General features: G+C 36.1%; 1 protein-coding gene across 7 annotated transcripts in view; it reads right to left on the reverse strand.

Annotated features, from left to right (window-relative positions):
- PALM2AKAP2 (PALM2 and AKAP2 fusion) overlaps window positions 1-19,293 on the reverse strand; it is a 534,014-nt gene that overhangs the window by 16,356 nt on the left and 498,365 nt on the right. The gene's annotated exons all lie outside the window — the stretch shown is intronic.

Here is a 19,293-nt window from a genome sequence, read left to right on the forward strand (position 1 = left end):
AAGCAACTTAGAGGTTGGACTGCTAATGGGCTGCTAAAAACTTCTAGTCATCTGGCCTTAAATGATTAGTTGAACAGATTTGGCAAATATTTTACACATCAATGCAGATCTCTATGATACAAGGTATTTCTTTACCCAGTATATGAGCCAACACAAGGCATGGAAATTGAAATAGATTCAGTGTTGTAGAAAAGTAGAATTTTTCAGTTTGATTATTAAAATGCCTCTTGAAGAAACTCTGGGGAAGGATGATGGAGTGACTATACTGCCTGTCTGGACTGTAACAGAACATTCCCTGGCTGACAAGCTCACACTCAAGGTCTAGTTCCCTTATGGACAAAAGTATTTTGTTGCTATGCTTAAAAGTAACCCCCCCCCCATAACCCCCATGAATAACTGCTGCTTCAATATGATACAAATGTTATAGCAGGTTGCCTCCTACTACGAAGGGGAAGCTAAGTGGTACAATGGATAAAGCTTGAGCCTGGAGTCAGGAAAAGCTGAGTTTAAATCCAATCTCAGGTTCTATGTGTGTGACCCTGGGAAAGTCACTTAATTAACCCTGCTTGCCTCAGTTTCCTCACCTGTAAAATGAGGAGAAAGAAATGGTAAACCATTCCAGTATCTTAGCTAAAAAAAAAAACAACAATCAAACCAACCCAAATGGAGTCATGAAGAGTCTGAAACTACTGAACAAGACTGAACAATTGAAGAGGAATGTAAGCAAAGATAACTTTTGGAGGAGGATTGGGGGGGGGGGGGGCGGCTTTCAGACAAAAAAGACTGGTAAGTATTGGGATAAAGGGTTGTGAAAGACACAGTTGCTCTATGTGCAAAGCTGGGCAGAAAACAAAGTTTGATGGAAAAGAATCCTATAGCCCCAGACAAATTTAAATAGAAAGGTGCTTTATCTCTCTTTGTCTTTGATCTCACAAGTTTTAAATATCTTTTCTGTCTGGTTTCTGAATTAGCCTCTTAGTTCAGTGTTGGCAACATCCCTTGAGTCACACTTCAAGGTTAGAAGGAAAATGGTAACAACCCGATGTTTAGTGTGGCAGCCTGGATTGGTCCCATAAAATCAACACATTATAATGGAATATATGTGACTATGTTTAAGGAAAGCAGGATGCTCAAGTAAGGGATTATGTGACTGTGTAGACAGATGTGTCAAACAAATACACCAAGGCAACACAACAACCCCTCCTGCCACTGGAAGCAGCGAGAAAATATTTAACAAAATAATAAATAAAAATACATCATAGATAATGTATATATTTTAAAATCAGCATATGACAGGCAGATATCCTTGTGTTTGGCTTAGTGGCCCTGTTTCTGAGTTGACATTGCCTAAAAAATTTATTCCTACTGTTCAAACCCAGCCTGAGGCACCTGGATACTCCAGTTGGGAATAATGGAATAGGAACCCAGTTCTAGCTTTTTGGCTTTTCAGAATGTAAAAGGGATTTCTGGGGATTTTTGTATAGTGCTACGAGATATGAAATTCTTGGACTGGTGGCAAGATGAACCAGAATGAAGCATCTGCCAAGAATGTTTTCACTTATCAAGAATGAAAGTTGGTGGCTCGAAGATGATCAGATGCCATTGTAGTTCCAACTATAAACAATGCTGACTAGAGATCTGGTGGTATTATTCCCGTGACCTGCCAGGCAGCTTCTAGGAAACTAAAATCTTTGGGTTCCAGGGAGAATATAATTGCAGAGACCATCAAAGAACACATTAATTTTGTCCTACTGTCGAAATCTTGCTGCCAAATAGTACTGTACTGACAATTAGACCACTGAGAGACAGGTTTAATTTTACCCTACTGTCTAATGATTATAGATTTATAATACACATAAGTTTATCACCATAAAAATACCATGACACTTTGTCTGGCATTACTGTACAACTGATGTGCCTCAATTACAAAGGAAAACCTATATTTGAAAGGTCAAGGTATAACCAAGATCAAAAGAAATGTAGTAAATTGAGATACAATTTTTACAACCAGTATTTCTGACAAAGAACTCATTTCTAAAATATACAGATGAGGCAGCTAGGTGGTGTAGTGGATAAAGTACCGGCCCAGGAGTCAGTACCTGGGTTCAAATCCGGGTCTCAGACACTTAATAATTACCTAGCTGTGTGGCCTTGGGCAAGCCACTTAACCCCATTTGCCTTGCAAAAAACTAAAAAAAAAGAAAAAAAAGAAAAAAAAGAAAAAATAAAAAAATAAAATATACAGAGAACTGAGTCAAATTTTCAAAAAAAGTCATTCCTCAATTGATAAATGGTCAAAGGATATGCAAAGGCAATTTACAGATGGGGAAATCAAAGCAATCCATAGTCACATGAAAAATTGCTCTTGGTAGCTAGGTGGCGGCATAGTGGATAGAGCACCGGTTGGAGTCAGGAGTACCTGAGTTCAAATCCCGCCTCAGACACTTAACAATTACCTAGCTGTGTGGCCTTGGGTAAGCCCCTTAACCCCATTGCCTTGCAAAAAAAAAAAGAAAAAAGAAAAATTGCTCTAAATCATTACTTAATAGAGAAATGCAAATTAAAGTATCTCTGAGATACCACCTCACACCTCTCAGACTGGCCAATATGACCAGAAAGGATAATGATCATTGTTGGAAGGGATGTGGGAAATATGGGACACTATTACACTGTTGGTGCAGCTGTGAAATCTGAGACACTATTACACTGTTGGTGTAGCTGTGAACTCATTCAACTCATTCAATTTGGAATTACACCCAAAGGACAAGAAAAATATGCATACCCTTTGACCCAACAATATCTTAAAGAGATTATGAAAAGGGTAAAAATATCACTTGTACAAAAATATTCATAGCAGCCCCGTTTGTGGTAGCAAAGAATTGGAAACTAAGTAAATGTCCTTCAATTGGGGAATGGCTTAACAAACTGTAGTATATGTATATCATGGAACACTTGTTCTATTAGAAACCAGGAGGGATGGGAATTCAGGGAAGCCTGGAAGGATTTGCATAAACTGATGCTGAACAAGATGAGCAGAACCAGAAAAATATTCTACACCCTGATGATATGGGGGTGATGACCAACCTTGATGGACTTGCTCATTCCATCAGTGCAACAATCAGGTACAATTTTGGGGTATCTGTGGTGGAGAATACCATCTTAAATCCAGAGAAAGAATTGTGGAGTTTGAACAAAGACCAAAGACTATTACCTTTATTTTAGGGGGGGAAAACCCGTTGGCTTACTATGTAATTCTTCTGTCTCTTATATTTAATTTTTCTTCCTTAAGGATATGGTTTCTCTCTTATCACATTCAACTTAGATCAATGTACACCATGGAAACATTGTAAAGACTAACAGACTGCCTTCTGCGGGGGGGAAGAGGGAAGGAAGATTAGGGGGAAAATTGTAAAACTCAAAATAAAATCTTAAAAAGAAACAAAAATACCAAAAAAAAAAAAAAAAAAAAAAGGTCAAGGTCTCCCATTGTATCCAGACCAACCCCAGAAGTCCTGTTTCCTATACTTTCGGGCCATTGGGTTGTTGTTATTGCTTGTCTTCATTCTCAAAGAAGACCACAACATCAGGGAGTTGATGATCTGACAAGCACATGAATTGAATTTGAGTGAGGGGAATGCTGTGCTAAGTCACCAGCCTTGCTTTCTCCTCTGGAGATATCTGGGTCTAGGGATCAGATATGAATCAGGACAATTGAAGATGGCCCTGGATGTGAGGGTTAAGTTAATTCTGGAAGAGGCAGTGAGAAGGATGTCTTTGTACAACATTCCCCTCCCTTTAATCAACATATCATGCATGTCATGTCATCGTGATCTTCTTCAATTACGAAGGACAACAATCAGTTGATAACCAAGAATAGTTTAGAAAAGAATATTGGCTTATAATAAATAAGCCAATTGATTAATTAATAAGCCAATTGTTAAGAATTCTGGGGGTGGCTAGGTGGCACAGTGGATTGGGGCGGCTAGGTGGCACAAGTGGATAAAGCACCAGCCTTGGAGTCAGGAGTACCTGGGTTCAAATTCAACCTCAGACACTTAATAATTACCTAGCTGTGTGGCCTTGGGCAAGCCACTTAACCCCATTTGCCTTGCAAAAACCTAAAAAAAAAAAAACCTAAAAAAAAAAGAATTCTGCATTGAACTCAGACAAGGGCAAGTCCAAGCTCTGAATACTTCTTTGGGAGGCATGGTATATAGTTAAAACAACAAACCAGTCTAGAGTGAACTAACACTAGATTTGGGACCAGTGCTCCAGGATTCAAATCCCAGCTCTGTCATTTACTTGTGAGACCTAGGAAAGTCATTTCAAAAAAAATCCCTAGGCCTTAGATTCTTCATCTGTAAAAGAGGGGCATGGACTACATCATGGACCCTTTTTCAGAATAATTTTTTAAATGGAAATAAAATATTTAAGATTTCAAAGAAAAGCAATTATATAGAAAATAGTTGTCAAAATACTAAAAGAACAAATTGATAGACTTTAAGAACCTCTGGAAGAGGTAATGGCCTTTCAAACCATAATCTATAATTATGGACAGTCAGGAAGTATAGGTTTAAATCTGTTTTTGCCACTGATGTTAGACAGTTTACTCAACCCCTCTGAACCTCAGTTTCCTAACAAATAAAATGAGGTCAGTGAAGTAAAATTTTTCTTAAGATTCCTTCTGGTTTCAAAACTTGAAGCATTCTATGACTAGAAGATTTACTCTTCTCCAACTCTTCCTCTTCCTTACTCCTCACATCCAATCTCACAGTCAATCCAACTTTCATATCTCTTGTATCTGTAATCCGTAATCTGTCTCATGCTCCCCACTCACACTGTATTTGCTCTAGTTTAGAGCTTTATTGTGTCTTTTCTGGTCTATTATGATACTCTCTAGTCTCTTCTCTCTCATCTGCCCTTGACACAGATACCAACATAATCTTCCTCTGGCACAGAAATGACATTCTTTTTTTTTTTTTCAAAAATTTATGGTGGCTTTTTTGTTATGTAAAGGATAAAATAAAGGCTACTACAATCCAGTCCCAATTGACCTATTTAGATTGATTTCACACTACAACACTCCAAACACTCCAAAATCTTTCATTAAACTGATTACCTATTCCCTAATTCAGTATTATTTTTCGCTCTCCCTACTCTATGCACTCATCTAAGCTGTCTTCCCCCACCCCTTCCAATGTCTGGGATATTCTCTTTTCTATCAGTCTATTAAAAGTCTTTTTTTTTTAAGGCCCTGCTCAGATGGCACTTTCTCCATAGAATTTTTCTTTGATTTTCCCAGCCAAAAATGATTCCCTCCTTTTCAAGTTGTTGTTTTAAATGCACTCTCCCTAGATCTTATCATTTGACTGAAAACTCATTGAAGGTTGCAGAGACAGTATCATTTTTCATCTCTGTATCTTTGGTGCAAAATTCCTAACTTGATATTCAGAAAACAAGAGTAATGCCTTCACCAAAGGACAGAATATTGAGTCTGAAGACCAGGTGGCTGTCTACAAAATCATTATATAAATACTTAGATAATTTAGTAAAACATTGCTTTAACCTGAATCATTCTAATCACTGGTAAGCAATTAAAAGTTCAGAAGGCCTAATTTCAAATCCCATCTAATATACTTATTGGCTTATGTGACCCTCACAAGGCAAGTTAACCTCTCTGGGCCTCAGTTTACTTATTTGCAAAAAAGATAGTGCTAGGTCCAATGATGCCTTATATGATTGAATAGTCTTATGAAAAGTAGTTTAATTACCTTCACTATGGATTCACTGTGTAGCATCTATGATTTCACTATATAAATACAGGTCACCAGTTCTCATTTTTCTAATGGGTTAAAGCAAATCACAAAGAGTTCCAATAATCTGCCTACTGTCACCCAAACCCAGGTTTTCTGAGATCTGGTCAAAAGCACCATCCAAATAATTGTGCTAGAGGCTCAAACATACATTTTTGAGGAAAATTACCAAGTTAGGAAAATATGCACTTATGACTTTCAACAGAAATTTTCATTTATCTGCTAAGGATAAGTGAAGTAGAAGATTCCTTCTCCCTCAAATCCAGAGTTCCTAACATTACAATCATACAAGGTTAAGAAGATACGAAATTCCAGTCTTGGCTATGATTTTCCTTTCCTGTCTGTGCAACCTGTAGCAAATCATTTTACTTTGCCTCATAGCAATTTCCACATATATTAAATTAGAAGGTTGGATTAGTTAATTCCTAACCTATCTCCAAATCTTATGAATCTAATAAGATTGTGCTCCAATATAGGAAAACAAAAAATTTAACCTGACCAGTTATATAAGATTTGTCCACTAGAGGTCACACAAACCACAGAAAACAAAAAACTAAAATGTCTGAGAGGTTGTTGATTTAAAAGTGAGAAGAAAACAGTGAGAAAACAGATCAGAATCAGATTATTTAGCATGGAAAGAAATTTCCAGAGAAGCCTATGGTGCAAATTATTAACATATTGGAGGGCCTCAAAAGTTTTAGGAAACCACCTCCCACACTGTGAAACAACTCATTACAACTAAAGAGGTATATTAAAAGACTCAGGTTGTTAATTGGGCTTCAAACTTTTCTCGTAGCACAGGAAAACCAGAAAAATTATCTGCCTCAAAAACATCTTTTACTGAAGTTAAATTGTATTTCAGAAACCTTAACAATCCTCAGTATTTCGTGGTCAATCAATCTCTGTCTGTCACTCTCTCTTATTAGGAGAATTAAATTACAGCTTCAGCTTCTCCCAGAAAAACTTCACAACCTTCAGGTCACTGGGTTTCATTTCAACCCTCAAAGCACACCACTCTTCTGATACAGTCTCATTGATAATTTATTTATGCTAACTGGTCAATCTCATATTATTTCTACTATATAGGACATATTAACATTCCTTAAGGAAGAAATATTTTCTTCAGCATTCTGTTTGCTAAGTTTTGTTTGGGTCAGTAAGTGATACGGCACACTATTAACAAGAGAGCTCTAGGCCAAAACTGAGGAGTGGGTGAAATATCTTTATCCACCATGTATTTAATGGTCTTCTCTTTTTCTGTGGTGCAAGGCATAAAAAGATTCAAGTTCAAATCTTGACTCTTGGACTGTGTGACCTTAAGCAAGTGAATCTCATTGGGTCTCAGTTTGTTCAATTATAAAATGAGACAGTTGGTTTAAGGTCCCTTCTAACTCTAAAGCTTGGCCCTAGGACTCTCATCTCCTCATTCTTTCCTTCTTTACTTCTATCAAAAACTTCAGAGAAGGTAAAAGGAGAAAGGAAAGGAGAGTAAGGGAAGGAAAAAATAGAGAGGGAGAGGGAAAGACCAAGAAAGATAAAAAAGAGTAAAATGTCAGAAGAATATAAACAAAAGGTAGGAAGAAAGTCAGCTGATAAAGGAGATTAAATGCCATATTTGAAGTAGGAGAGCCCAAGTTGAAATCTCACTTTGGATACTACCTGTGTGACCCTGGACAATTCCTAACTTCCTGGACCTCATTCTTTAATGAGAAATTTGGACCCTGTGACTTCTAAGATCTAAATCTAAGATCCTATAAGATAGAGAAGGAAAAAAAGGAGGGATTAGCAGAAAAAAAATTAGCTTAAAAAAAGGATACTTGGAGCAGCTATGTGACACAATGGAGAAAGCACTGGCCCTAGAGTCTGAGTTCCAAATCTAGCCTCAGACACTTAATACTTATTTACTTACTTAGCTGTGTGACCTTGGACAAGTCATTTAACCCCACTGCCTTGCCAAAAAAAAAAATCTAAAAAAAAGACACAAAGAGACTGACTATGAGGTCTGAGGCTACAAAAACAAAAAAGAAACAATTCCTAACCCTAAAAAAAATGGTACTTTCACCTTTATGCTTTAATATAGTATAGTATTCTACAGGATGAAATATATAAAACAACCAGGAAAATGAATGGAAATGACCTTTGGTTTATAAGAATGGAAAAGACTTTGCCTGGTGCTGGTCAATTTGTAAGAACAGCTGACATTTTAAGGCTTAGAAAAGCTTAATGTGAAATATGTTTTGATCCTCACAATAATTGCAGTGTTAGTCATAGATATTATCATCCCTACTATAAAGATGAGGAAGCTGAGGCCCAGAGGATTTTAAGTGGCTTGCTCATTTACTGCTGCAAAAGTAATAAGATTTGAAAGGAGTCATACTTAAGGTTCTCTCTCTCTCTCTCTCTCTCTCTCTCTCTCTCTCTCTCTCTCTCTCTCTCTCTCTCTCTAGTTTTTGCAAGGCAATGAGGGTTAAGTGGCTTGCCCAAGGCCACACAGCTAGGTAATTATTAAGTATCTGAGACTGGATTTGAACTCAGGTACTCCTGACTCCAGGGCTGGTACTCTATCCACTTCACCAACTAGCTGCTCCCTCAAGATTCTCTCAAGTTCAAGTTCAAGAAGGTTTTCTTTTCCACCATGACAAACTGCCTCCACTTCATTCTCTATTATGAGTTTTGGCTTTACTTTCACTAAGAAAACAAATGGGATAGGGACTGAAAGTAACAGTAACATGGAATGCTGCTAGCTTACCAAAAATGGCTGTTTCTGTTCTTTGTGATGGGACAGATGAAGCAAGAATAAGGATAAGATGCTTTTCCCATACTGGGTCACTGATGCTCCAGAGGGCATGAAAATCCTCCCTCTGCCACTCTTCTGCATTTTACAAGATGACTGCATTTCCCCTTGGATTTGTGACAAATCTGTGGTCTGACTAACATCAGTACTTCTTCATACCAAAGGAGACCCAATTCATTATAAAGTAACATTGTACTGCTGCTACCCACACACAAGTGGGAAATGATCAAAATGTGGGTTTATGAATAGCTATGGTTCTCACTATACTTGTAGAAACACATTAGGAGCACCATTTCCATGATAAAAATCTCTTCCTTTATTAAAAAGGATAAACTGTGTAACTTGTAATAAATTCATTAAGTAAATCTCAAGTCTGAAATCTGCTCTCTTATTTTGAGAATGGCTCTGGAAATTTGATGCTTTTATAAATTAGAGAAAAGGTGTTTGAGGATCATATTGAAAAGGACCCTTTTCTGAATATCTTTCCAAGTAAAAGCAGAGATCAATCACTCACCTTGATGGGGGAAATGCAACAAAACACACCACAGAACATATTCCAACAGAAAAGAAAAAGCCATCAAATCAAACAAAATCAAACAAAAAAGCCCATTAAAGTAATCATGCCAGAAACTGAGTGTTGGATATATCAGTTGTTAAATAAAGTTGAATTGAATTCTACATTCTACTTCCCTCCTCTCCCTGCCAGTGACATCCTCACTTTAACATCTCTAAGTGTGTAACATAGTGGTCATGGAGGTGATCTTAGGTTTGCACTGGATGAGACCATAGGCTTACTGTTAAACGTCCAAGCTACATAGCAAAAAAAGAAACAACATATAAGGAGGATTCTTTTTTTGAGGGAGTTTTTGTTGTCTCAAAATAATTAGCCATCAATTAATTGATAGGGGGCAAGGATGGTCCAGGCAACACAGAACTCATCACTAGTAGATTTGACTGATACATGAATTTTTTTTTAACTATAAAAATGTTTTAAAGAGCAAGTAGATGCTCCCTAATGCTATTACTTGGTTCCAGAAAAATATAACATTAAGCAAATAATATTCTAGGGTGGGAGTTAATTTCATAGTAACAGTATCTAAGGTAACTGGCCTGATATAATACGGATTCATGATATTACAGTAGGAAGCAAGGTTCAATTATGATATTAATGACATAAGTGTAGAACCATAAGGATTCCACCTGTTCTTTGAGATAATGTTAAAGTACTTTCCATACATTATTTTCCTTGCTTCCCTATGAGGGGGATTGTGAAAGTGTTCTTAATCCCATTTTATGAAGAAATTTGAGGCTCAGAAGGGCTGAGCTGCTTAAGGCTGGAAGAGCAAACATATAGAAGAGGAAATCAATATCAGAATCAAGATATCCTGATTTTAAATCTAATAATGCCCAGCTCATTCTCATATCCTGAACCTCATTGTAAGGAAAGTGACAAAGAACAATATTCCCCCCCCCCCAGAAATGTAATATTAAGGTCATAACTCCAAAAAAAAAAAAACAGATTAAAAATGAATTAGTGACTCAAGAGATGAACTTTTTTCTTTTCTTTTTTTTTAGATTTTGCAAGGCAATGGGGTTAAGTGGCTTGCCCAAGGCCACACAACTAGATAATTATTAAGTGTCTGAGGCCAGATTTGAACTCAGGTACTCCTGATTCCAAGGCCAGTGCTCTATCCACTGCGCCACCTAGCCACCCCCCACTGCACCACCTAGCCACCCCAAGAGATGGACTTTTTTTAAAAAACTGAGGCCATTTTATTTGCTTTATGCTGTGCTATTTTATCATTTTTAATTATATAAATGATTGTATATGATTATAGTAATCCCACTACAATATATATTATCATAATTTATTATTTTGCTTATTATGTGTTTTATTAATACATTTCCACAATCATGTTAGAGAGACTTATCCTAATTGGCAACTTAATTGTCAGGATTTGAAAAAACAAAACAAAACAAATTTTGTGAATAATAGTGAATTGCCATGAATTTTATTTGAAGATAGGTGGAATATAAATCCTAAATAAAGTCTAAGATAACCACTATTCTACAGTCACTCAAACTTTCCAAATTAGAAGTTCTTAACCATTTTTTGGTGTCATGGATCCTTCTCTGTCAGTCTGATGAAGCCCACGGACTTTTTCTCAAAATAATGTGTTTAAATAATTGAAGGAAATGCTGTTTCAATGAAGTTAGTGAAAATATATATGCAATATTTTTCAATCTAAGTTCATGGAACCCCCCTCCGTCCCATTTAAGAACATTTATTTCAAAAGAAGAATACTTTTTCAGTATCTGGTTTGAAAAAATGACAACCTTGTTCAAGTATTACTTCTGAGGGTAAGGTTTTGGCATAATGTTTGAATATCTAGAGTTTCCATCTCACCACAATAAGATAGAGAGGTAGGGTCTTGGGAAAACTATCATCTCAATTGTTCCCTCCATAATGCAGTATTACCAAGATTTTTTTTCCATCTTACTCTGAAAAGACTTTTTTTTTTAATGGAGTCTAAGTTCATTATAAATATACATTAGATAGAAAATATGGGAAACCTCCCTTAAACTATTACATGTGTAAACTTAGAAGCCAGGTTGAGGTCACTTTACAAGCATGACCTACTACCATCCAATTCCCCACCCCCACTCACCTTCATCAGACAGGTTTTTCTAAAGGAAAAAAAAAGCATCTTTGCAATTCACCTTCACAGCCATAAAGAAATGATCATTTTATGAAACACAGATATGTTTGATCTTCATTCGTCAATAAAGAAGCTGAAACCCCTGCTTCCCCCACTCCCCTCAAGCAAAGACTTATTTTAAAAAAATGATCAAAGAAGGTTTATATGGCAAGCAGCACAGGGAAAGAAAGAAGATGCAATTACTGCCACTAGGTATCACTATGGGATTTCCCATATTTGCTGATGGGACAACTGGTATCCATGCCTTGTTTCAACTGGACCAGGTTTCTCACCAGAAGCAGGATAAAAATCCCAATACAAATAACAGTTCTTACTTTTCTTATGTCAAGAATACATTTCTTGGCATGTGACTGAACTTTATCCTAAGCATTTCAATGAAAAAGGACTGAAAGTGTTGGTAACACCAAGTAAGAATGAGCCAGGTCCCTCTTAAGTATTGTACCTACCCCTCTCATTTGCTTGTATCTGCATCCCCAAAGGATTAGCAGAGTTCCAATAATGTTATAAGCTCTTAAGAAATGCTTTTTCATTGAAAAGTATGAATTTAACTACACTACAGTGTTGTGACTTCCCTGACTCTGGAAGAGAGAATGTGGCTTATGATTCTACACAACTCTGCCTCTCCAATTCCACTGCAAATCCAGGCATCACCATTGGTCTTCTTCCAGAAGGAAGGACAAACAACCACAAACAACCAACTATACAATATGAGAATATGCATACTGTTTAAAAAACCTTAAAGACCACCATCTTTTCCCTACTAATTCTCTAGCTGTCTTCAGACTGACATTAGAGGGTTTTCCTTTCCTGGTACTGACAATTAGCTTGTTTTTTGTTTGTTCTCTTTAAATAATTAAAGTTATACAATGTTATTTGCCCTTAAAAAATTGGTTTTGGACAATAATGATTCCCTGGATAACTTTAACTAGTGACCTTGAGCAAATCAGTTTACACTTCTGGGGTTACAGTTTTCTGGTTCATCAAATAAAGGGACTAGACTACATAATCTATTTGGTTCCTTACTGTTCTAAAATTTTATTAACCTACAAAATACAATATCAGACTGAATGCCATTGAACAAAATTTCATTATTCTGTTATCATGAAGCTAAAAATATGATTTCATCATGTGTTTTCTAGAAGAGAGGTTCTTAATTCTCAATTGGTGAATTAGATTCAAAAAAAGTTGTTACTGTATTTCAATATAATTTGGTTGTACTGAATGAAAGGGTTTCCTTTGTAATCCTATGTATTTTATTTTTGTATTAAAAATACAATTTTAAGTAGGGGTTCATAGGCATCACCAGAGTGCCAAAGAGATTCAGGAAGGCTAAGAATCTCTGTTTCCAGAGGCAAATGGGATCCCATACAGAGAATCACCAGCTTAGGGGGAACTTTAGAGACCATTTATTTCCTAGAACATGCCTGAAATGAAATAATCCAGATTTTACATCCCATTCTTCTTCTTCATCCTTGACTTCTCTACAGCACTTACTTAACAATGTTGAGCATCTTTCTCCTCCCGATTTGAGATTCTGTTCTCTCTGGATTCCCTGAGGGGCTCCTTATGAGTCCCCTTTGATGGATTGCCAGGCATGTCATATTCACTATGTCCAGGGCTTTGTCCTAGGTATTCTTTTCCTTTTCTGACACTCTCTCTCACTTGGTAACTTCCTCTGGTACCATTATGTCTATGTACAGCCCTAATTGCCTATTGGATATTTCTGACTGGATATACCAGAGGCCTTCTGAAACTCAACATGTTTAAAACAGAACTCATTAATTTTTATTGTGAATTTTTTTCCCTCTTGTGAACTTCCCTGCTTTTGCAGAGACAAATCTACCAATCAAAAGTAGTTATAAAGGTCTTATAATGTATCAGTTACTAAGCTAAGTGATGGAGATATAAAGGGAAAAAAATAAGATACCCCTACTTTTAATGAACTTAGATTCCAAAAGGGAAGGAAATGTTTGTAAATACACATGTGTATTTATGCATGCAAGTTCAAGTGTCTTAATGAAAATTTAGGCAGATCAAACTACCAAAATCTCAAAGAACCTCAGAGGATATCATAAGACTAAATTAAGCAAGCTTTATTGAAGGGATAGTGACAAAGAGTATATATAGGGTACCCCACTGGCATCTTGGATGGAGTTTGGGTCCATGTAGGTTCCTAAAGTAGTAATTCATGTGAGTAGCTCTGGGGAGCTGGCAGCTAGTTTATACCAAACTCTCCACTAGTAGGAGAGAGGATTGGTCCATTGGTGGTGGTTTTACTTTGATGTGGGGACTTATTGGTTTTGAGCTTTTGGGGGGTTTCTTTGTTTAGCCTGTCAGGAAGGCTTCTGTATTATTAACAAAGTTTAGATACATGGTCATCTAAGAGGGTAGATATTAACAGCTTGAAGAGACTGGAAAGGGAATAAGGTCAGAGTTTCTAAGAGGCTGAGGTGAGAAGGCAGAGCATTCTAGTCATAGCTTAACAAGTTCAGTGGAACTTGTGAGTCACTACCCTCAGAAACACATTCAGTTAACTTAGAAAAATTTCTGCATTCTGCCTCAATATTAGAAAATAGATTCATCTTACACAAGGACCCTATTCTTTCAATGACTTCAAGGACTGCTATTCCTCTTGCAATGAAAGCATTAGCTGATTCATGAAGAATTAAGTTTTGGAAAAAAGATTTGTAGGAATATCTTGGCTAGACGGTTAAATTCTAACTGTTAAATTATCTCTTTTACCATGAACTCACTGCCTTTCCATCTGAAAAAGTCAACTACTTTTGAAAGTGATGGGCTTTGATCCCATAAATATATCCAACAGTTTCATCAATAACTATTTGTAAGCACTAAACTCAACTCTGAAAACAAGATAAGACCAACCAAGTTCCCTGGAATCCAACCCATTCAGCCTAGTCAAATTTTTTGAAATTCACTACATTATTTCAAGGCTAAAGGGCAGTGGGAAATCAGTGTCTATGCCAAGCTCAAGGTAATTGTCAAAAAAAGGTGAAAAATAACAGAAGCAACAGCCAAGTCAAGAACCCTGATTCCAAAAGATGTTTAGCATATATATACAAATTGATATCAAACAATGATAAAACCTTTCTGCTCAAACTCAATTCTCACCTGGGATATTTTCCCATTTTAATCAAGAACTACTATATAAAGCATAAACATTGTTTGACAATCCCTTCCCCTCTAGGGAGTGTCATGCACTAGAAAAACAGTGACTTTCATATTATAATAAGGGGATCTCATCAATGGAGCTTTAAAGGAATTTTACCCTGGAAGCTTAATTCTTCTTGTTGCTTCTAGAAAAGGGAGATACATTATATATATAATAGAGAGCAATACAGGAGCTGATGTTTCAAATAGTTCTAGGACATGATTATAAACTAACCTAATTAGAGATGTTAAGTAAATGAGAAGATCTACCTTAGTAAATATCTTTCTGGCTATATATGTAAAATTGAAACATTTTCCAAAGAAAGTGAACAGAGAAAAGTCCAAGTCAGCAAGTTTTACTGAACTATTTGTTCGTGATTCTTTGACCTCCTAAGAGGAAATATCTGCATCAAATGAGAATACAGATCTTTTTCTTATCCAAAATCTTAATCCCAACTGTTTGCAAAGGATGAGACTATTATGCAAGTTTAATTTTATAAAATGTTTTATAAAACTATTATATTAAATGTAGACAACTAAGTGGGAAAGTGTATATTTGGAAACAAGAGGGTCCAAGTTCAAATTCTGACTCAAACACTATTTCAGCAGACAAGTTACTTTAACTTCCACCTCAGTTTCCTCATCAGGATTACAGCATCTTCTTCATAGGGCTGATGTGAGGATCAAATGAGATAACATATAAAAAGAACATGAAGCATAATTTAAATGCTAACTCTTAAGATGATGATGCTTATAAGTTTTTTTTTTAAAAAAGCAAATAAGACAAAGTTATCCTTTTGGTTACTTAAATAATTGATTATTGGTTATTAAAATGTATAGCTACATCTCCTTTGCTGTTTAGTTTTCAGTTATGTCTGACTCTCTTAATGACATTTTGGAGTTTTCTTGGCAAAGAAACTGGAATAGTTTTTCTTTCATTAGCTCATTTTTCAGATGAGAAACTAAGAGAAACAGGGTTAAATAAGTGACTTGCCCAGGGTTTCATAGCTAGCAAGACGCCTGAGGTCAGATTTGAACTAATGAAAATGATTCTTCATCATGTGCTACCTACCTGAACACCTTCCAAAGAAATATTCTCATTTGGATAAATGATAAAACTTCTGTGAGTTTAATAGCCAGTATACTCTTCAACATGAGAACTGAAATGCAAATGCTATTATCTAAACAAAAAGCAGCTAAAAGACCTACTAACCCAGCTAGTGGATTTTTTTAAAAAGCAAATCTATAATTGGAAAGTATAATTAGGACACCTAACCACATTCCAGATGCTCTACCAGGCAATAGCACTAAAAGTAATCCTTTCTCAGTCAGTTTTTTAAATTGCCAAAAGTTAACTTCTGTTTTATGTTGCAAAATTCTTATCATTGATGATGCAATAATATTTAAAGACATGCATATTATCATCACAAATCATTCGAATGAGATAATAATTAACTTTAAAAAACATTTAATACAGCCTATGTTTGCATAAATGTTTCTCCCAAACTGCCCAAAACATGTGAATCAAAAAGAATCAAATATGGATATGAATCAAATATAAATCAAAAATCCTAAAGCAAAGAAATAAATTATTTTTATAAGTATGGAATATTTGGTAAAAGTATAAAATTGAAAGGGGGGAGGTTAGAATTGATTTTCATTGTTTTTCTATCTCCAGTGCTTATTAGAGTGACCTGTACTTAGTAGGCGCTTAATAAATGCATTGGAAAAAAAAGGAGTTGTGGAATAACCTAGGTATTATGAAATTCTCCAATGAGGAAACCTGGAAAAATGAAGGAGGAAGCATGGTGGGAAGCATTTTGGAGAGTATTATTTAAAAAAAAGCAACAATATTGTCATCAGGATGTACTTATAGATGACCTGTACAAGAGGAGGAAATAGAAAATGAGTTAGAGGAAACATCTTGACATAGTGTAATGTTCCAGTGGTAAATATGAATTTCAAATCCACGAGCATTTGTGGGAGTTCTGCCTTTAACAAAAAGCAGGGAAGTTGATATTGAGTTGCCTTAATTATAAGTTCAATTTTTCAAAAGGCTGAGGAAGCAAGAAGGATAGCTTTTCTATTTTGGACCTGATTATAATCTCACAAAGGTGAGAAAAGGAAAATTGGGTTTAAAATGGCATATTTCTTAGAAACTGAAATGGGATTTCAAATGGTTGAGAAATTTTATATTACATGTGTGTATGCATGTGGATATGTAGATGTATGTACATATACACACAATTTAAAATGATGGAAATCATTTCATGGGGGACAGGAAGCGGTAAAGAATGAGTTTTCTATGACAAAAACATACTACTGCAATGTGGAAGAAAAAAAGTCTGATGTGAATATTCAAGGAACTCAAACAACTTAGATTTTAAGAGTTATGTACAGATAATGGAAACAAGGACATGTAACCAAAGATGAACTTCAAAATGTGACATAGTCTTATCAAAAGAAAAACCCAATACCCTAGCAATAGTGTTTAAAGTCCAGAACAAGTTGAAACGGTTGAGAAATGCAAAGAACAAAAAGGACTTTTAAAAAAAAAAGCTATCCTGAGAAGAGAGATCAAAGAAAATATAGAACCTTTACTACTCAAAATAAACAGATTCAAGATAATGGACAAGGCATAATTTCTCAACTCACTAAGCTTTCATTTTAACTGACAAGGAGACTGCTCGTCAGACTGTCAAGAATAGAAAAAAAAAAGTTAAAAATAAGGTGATGAGAGTAGCACCTCAGCTTCTCTCAACTAATTTTAGTCCCAGGACCTGGACAAATGAAATCTCTAGGGGTCCTGAAAGAAATGGCAGATATGAATGCTGAGAGCACTGATCGTCAAAAAAAATCACAGAGACCAAAAAAGGAGCTACTGGTTTGGAGACAGATGAATGTCCTAGTTTTCTAAAAAGGAGAACAAGTAGACTCTAGAGGCCTGAAAGCTTAACTTTAATTTCTGGCAAAATCCTGGAACATAGAAAGAAAGAGCTGGATTGTAAACCTTTAGAAAGGGAAATGGTGATTAGTCAGCATAGCATCCTTAAGAAGAGTTCATGCCAGACCAACCTCATTTCCTTTTTCTGTTTTTTTATGACAGTAGAACATGAAAATGTCATGTAAATATTCCGAATATTCAGTCAAACATGCTATCCTTAAGAACAAGATGGAGAGCCGTAAACTAGACATATTTAATGTTGAATGAATAACTAGACCAATAGTCATTAGTGGATATCAGATTATAGGGAGGCTAAGGAATCATATCATGGATTTCTTCTGGGTCCTGTATCATTCAGGATTTTTAACTGATGATTTGGATTCATGCATAGATGAAAAAACAAACAAATCAGTGAACCAGATTTATTAAACACCTACTTACTATGCATCAGGAAGTGTTCTATGTACCAGAGACAAAAATGAAACATTTCTTTCTTCCCCCTCAAAGACCTTACATTCTTTTTAGGGAAATGTTATGGTCATATATAAAATAGAAGATTTTTCAGTGGTAATGGGAGAAGAACCAAGAATTGGAAGGAGACTCACAGGTCTTATATAGAATATGACAATTAAAATGGGCTTCTAAGATAATGAAATAGAATATTAAAAGTCCTGTATGAGGAACATCAAATGGGCCAGTTTAGCTGAAATTGGAGGTGGGGGGTGGGGTGGGATGGGATGTAATATATAGTAAGAAAGAGCCACATCAGGTAAGATGTTGAATGCAAACAAAAACATTGCTAATTTGCCCTATAGGCCAAAGGAGAGCTCTTTGGGGGAGAAGGGATGCATGACATGATCTGACCTATATTGTAGGACTATCACTTTGATAGCTCTCTGAAGAATGGATTGAAGGTAGAGGCAATGAGAATACTATAACAGTCCAAGTTAGAGAGAATGAAATCCTAAAACTGGAGTGATGACAGCATTATTAGAGGGAAATGGATGACTGCAAAATATGTTGTGAAATGTCCTGGCAACAGGGTGAACATGGAGTAGGAGAGGAGCAGAGTAATAGAGAATGAAGAGTCTAAAAATTTAGAGGACCAGAAGGATGGTTGTGCCCTTGACAGAGAAACAGCTTTAGGAAAGATAATGACTTTGAGGACAACCAGTTGGAAATGTCTAACAGTTAGTAATAAAGGCCTGGACCATTGAGAGAGTGCCTGGGATGTGGTCCTGGAACACCCAAAGTTAGGAGGTGAGATAATGATAATGATCCAAGAAAAGATGGTAACCAACAGAAAGCAATGTCATAAAATGCAGAAAGGAAAGAATATTCAGCAACAGAAGGTGGTTGGTCAATAGTTTGCTTTGGGTCAGTTGTTTAATTTCCCGGGGCCTCAGTTTCCTTCACTGTAAAATGAAGGAGTTGGACTAGATGGTCTCTGTAGTCCTTCCATCTCTAATATTATGTAAAGTCCTGCAGAGAGGTTAAGAATACTGAACAAAGTTCACTGTATTTGACAATTAAGAGATTGCCAGTGTCCTGGGAGAGCAGTTTCAGTTGACTGATGAGGTTAAAAGTCAGAATGCAATCAGTTGACAAGCAAGAATAGAAGAGGAGGAAACAATAAGGATGGAGGACTATAAATAGGAGGAGAGGAGATTTGGGTAAAATGAAGATTTCAGTAGGAATGAGGGAGACCTTGGCATGTTTTCAGATAGCAGGGAAACTGAAGCGTAGAAAGAAAAAAGAAAGATAACTGAGTAACAATATGCCAGAGGACAGGACCTATTAGAGGATTGACTTTCATGAAAAAGGTCACTTTCTATCACAGTTTGCATTAAAGGA

Source organism: Macrotis lagotis, chromosome X, assembly GCF_037893015.1.
Source record: "Macrotis lagotis isolate mMagLag1 chromosome X, bilby.v1.9.chrom.fasta, whole genome shotgun sequence".
NCBI lineage: Eukaryota > Metazoa > Chordata > Mammalia > Peramelemorphia > Peramelidae > Macrotis > Macrotis lagotis.